Source organism: Henckelia pumila, chromosome 3 (genome assembly GCF_033568475.1).
Source record: "Henckelia pumila isolate YLH828 chromosome 3, ASM3356847v2, whole genome shotgun sequence".
Taxonomy (NCBI): Eukaryota; Viridiplantae; Streptophyta; class Magnoliopsida; order Lamiales; family Gesneriaceae; genus Henckelia; species Henckelia pumila.
This window is the reverse complement of record NC_133122.1, coordinates 26,967,809-26,972,058: the sequence shown is the minus strand read 5'-3', so window position 1 is coordinate 26,972,058 and position 4,250 is coordinate 26,967,809. Positions and strand designations below refer to the sequence as shown.

Below are 4,250 nucleotides of genomic sequence, written 5' to 3'. Positions count from 1 at the left end.
GATATTCTGAACTCATCGAATGTCTTCTTGTGGTGGAAAAGAACAACGAATTGTTGATAAGTGTGAGGACCCGATGCTAATTACTCTGTTATTTGGCTAGATTTGTTAATAATTATTTTAAAGTGATAAATTAAAATAATTAAGCCAAATAAAATAATTATGTGTTAAAAATATGTATTAGTAAATATCGGAATATAGACGATATAAAAGTACATATTTAATTTTTATGGCACACAGGAGTTGGAATAAAATTGACGGGTCAAGTTTGGACTCAATTAAATAAATAGACACACATATGCATACAAGATAATATTATTCCTTTCCTCTCTCCTCCACCATTCACGCCCCGTTTCTTTTTCCTTTTCCCATTTCCATTTTCGTTCCTTTGACCGGCGATATCTTTGCCGTCGGTCACCCGATTTCAAATCCAAAAATAGTTCCGGAATCCTCGCGACGAGATCTTCGTTTTGGTACCGATTTCCCCAATTTTTGAACTCATTTCTTGGAACCCATTTCGGGCAGCTAGCACCGTTCGCCGCCTCTATTGCCGCCGACGGAGTCTAGAGGAGGGTTGTTTCGGGTGTTTGGACCTGTAGTTTGAAGCCTTGAAGTATAATTTTCGAACTAGGGTTTTAATTTGAGTATTTTGGTTCAATTAAGTTCCTATAATTGATATAAGTTTAATTCTTGGTTGTAGGTGCTATATTTGAGCCGAATTGAGGTATTGGTTAATTTTCCGAATTTATTTAAGCATTAGTTCAAAAATTTCAGATTTATTAATTGGGAATTTTCGAGTTTTAGTGCTTAATTAATAAATTGTGTTTGGATGATTAGAAATATTAGAAAGTGTAAATATGAATTTTAGGAATTTTGTGGAATTTCTAAAAAAATCATAATAGTATGAATTGGGTTTTTGAAAATTCTAAGGTTGTAGAAATTGGTTATTTGATCATATTATGCCTTAGGATTGTCATATGTTAGCCTTGAAAATTATTTTGGAATTTTAGGCTAAATAAGTGAATTGTTGGAATTTTATATAAGTTGATTTTGGAAATAAATATTTGCCACAGGTTTGGAGTCTTCAGAAAGTCCTTAATAATTGTGGTAAATTTAAGTGTTCAGTGAGGTACGCTCAAAACGATATTTTACGATGTTTATGAAGTCATGTAATTGTATTAAGTGCTTATTAATTTCTATTATGTGCCTTGGATGACTATATTTGCATTCATGCATAAATTGAAATTATGTGCTGAATTGAGTAATTATCCCTAGTTTTTATTTTTAAATAAATAATATATTTTCTTTTTAAATAAATTAAAAAAGGATAATCGTCAACTAGTCACATTAATCGAATGGCATATCATGTTGAGCCTTGACTACTTTGACGACTATTTTGTTGGACTCTTGAGATGTATGTTGAGTCATCAGAGGGACGAGTGGGATAGGTTTAGCCACATTCCCAGATGATAGCTCGGGACGAGCGGACTTGCAAACCGCATTCCTAGAGCTACGTGCATGGACGAGAGGCGATTTGATGCTGCATTCCTGGCATGGGTGGCCACTGTTGTTGACGTTATTCGTTAGTACTCCACTTGGTATCCGTTATTCCATTTGTTACCGTTCAAGCATTGCATAGCATTGCATTTCATTTACTTGGTATTATTACATGTCATTTATTTACATCGCAATTTACTGGTTTGTCGTACTGGGATCCGACCCCTATTTTCTTTTATGTCGTGGTTGTTTTTGATGCCATGACAGGATTTCCAGGGACTTCTGAGTTCTAACGCGTCTGTTGGAGCGTCAGGTAGTGGTGCCCAGTGACGGCTAGTAGTTGTTGTGTTCCCAGATATACTTATATGTATTGTGTCTGGTTTGGTATTCTGCCGGGGAGATGCCTCGAGTAGTTGTATTATATACTCTATTATTGGTTTGATTTGATTGTGGAGTGATCGAGCCTTGGCGGCTCTGCTCGTGTTTAGTCCTGGCCAGTGCGGCTGTAGGAATTGTGTTTGTTGAATGTGACTCTATTTTCGAGTATATAATGTTGTGTTGTGTTGTTTGGATTTTTCGAAATGTCCTATTTACGGGGAGGTCATGCCGAAATTTCTGTAGGCCCAAAAAGGAAAATTTTTACTCGTTTTCGCTGTTTACAATAATTAATCCTGGTTATTTGGTCATTAAACCTTAATCAGGAGCACAGGCCCTCACATTTGGTATCAGAGCGTAACTGAGATATGCTCGAATTAGAGTATAAGACACTCGAGTCTAGACACGTATAAATGATTGCGCATGTGACTGATTACTTGCTCTTGACTGCTTATTTGCTATGTATTAATTGACCCAACATAGTCAGATCTAGTATTTGACTTAAGTTTTAATTCTTAGTTTAGTATTTTTACTTATTAGACTAAGATCTGCTTTTAGTCGTTTCTGTTTTAGGATTAACCATTGTATCTTTTTTGATGCACCTAGAATGAGAGATGGTAAAGGCAAGCAAGTCGTGCAAGAATATGGAGCTCATAACTTCAGGGCACTGGATGATATCGTCAAGGGAAAGTGTGGTTGCCCAGTTGGTGGGGCAGCTCATATTGTGATTGAAGAGGCTGAAGTTGAGCAAGTACCACATATCCCTAGAGCAAGACAAGAAGTCAGAAATGTTGAACTTGATCACAATGTGAAGCTTTTGACTAGAAAAATCGGGGAAATGGAGTTGATGATGGCACGATGTCAGAGTATGCGTCCAGCTCAATTCTTTGGTATTGATGAAACGACCTAATACCCTCTAAAATATAAATAATAAATAAAATTTTTTTGCGGAATTCTTAAAAAAATTTCGCCATGACTCGCTTCAAAATATTGCAAGCCCAACCGACACAGTCGACAATTAATAACAAAATAAAATAAACACAAGATAAAATCCAAATACAGTAATCATAAAATAAAAAAAAGGTTAATCCCCCACAGTTGCGGAACAATAAACGGTTAAGTTTACATGCCAAAAGTTTTAAAGCAGGGAAAACACATCCTGCAAATGACTGACAGTGCATGAAAATATTTCACTCATAAATAAAAAAGTAACATCAGAGTTTGTGGAACAACTAAAAGCACATCGGTCAAGGGCCTGCACCACCGGTGACCTTGCTCTAGGGATCCTGCCCCTCGATCTCAGTGAAATACTCCTCACCTGAAAACAATAAGTATAGTGAGCCTAAAAGACTTAACAAGAATATGAGGGGATAACAAGTACTACATAAATACAAGCACATGCAGATTAAAAATAACTTATAATAAAGTAATTTTGTGCCCTTAACTTAAAATAAATGATTTTTAAATGAAAAGGGTGTACGTGAATGAAACATATGCATGGCTAAGTCGAACATAAGCAATATAACTGAGTAAACTGTATGGAAACATAGACATAAATATTTGAACATGGATCCTTGAATTGTGACTCTGTGATTTCGATCATGATCATGGCTGCAGTGCACTATGCCGCAAGGAAGTGAGGATTTCTCCCAACCCGTCTTGCCCATACTTGGTAAGGGACGCTAGGATTTCTGCCGGCCCGTCCAAACCCATACTTGGTAAGGGAAGCTAGGATTTCTGCCGGCCCGTCCAAACCCATAATTTTGATAAGGAAAGCCAGAACGTCTCCCAGCTCGTCCAAACCCATACTTTATATAGTCACAATCATCTCACTTTGTTCCTAAAAATATTTTCTTTCATACTTGAACTTGGAATTAGCATGCATATGTAAATATGACATAAATGTAAATATATATATCGATAATCATGCACATGACTCACCCATGAATGATCGGAATGGTGATTTAGGGAAAAAAAGCAAAGGGTGAAGATTTTAACTCATAATTTGCGCTTAGGGCTCCTCAGAGCGTTTCGCCCGTAAAATGTATAACTCGTTTGATTCTTACCCAAAAAGGATTTCGCTTGAAACCACGACTCCACGTCATTTATAAATAAGTAGGGAAATCATCCTCGGGATTTATTTCCTAAACGATCAATTTACAAAAATTTAAATTCCGGGCAACAACCCTATTGGTTTCAAAAATTCTGTACCTAGTCAATCAAAAACTCTAGAACCCAACCGAAACTTTTCCGAATTGATCCCGCTTGAACCGACGTATTACCAACATCATAGGACATTTTTCGAAACCGAGCCCTTACCCAAAACCCGAGTTTAAAACCCTGTCTCACACAGCTTCCGGACAGCCCTCTCTTTGTCAAAA

At 36.8% G+C, this 4,250-nt stretch overlaps 1 long non-coding RNA gene across 2 annotated transcripts; it reads left to right on the top strand.

The window, feature by feature from the left end:
• Window positions 1–324: 324 nt before the first annotated feature.
• Window positions 325–2,607, top strand: LOC140893072 (uncharacterized). 2 transcript variants are annotated; one of them, XR_012153000.1, is made up of 4 exons: window positions 325–610; window positions 698–721; window positions 1,071–1,807; window positions 2,476–2,607. It is a non-coding gene; the product is annotated as an uncharacterized lncRNA (long non-coding RNA). The 2 variants fall into 2 exon arrangements; XR_012152999.1 differs by lacking the exon at window positions 2,476–2,607 and having other exon boundaries at window positions 1,071–2,046.
• The last annotated feature ends 1,643 nt before the right edge of the window (window positions 2,608–4,250 follow it).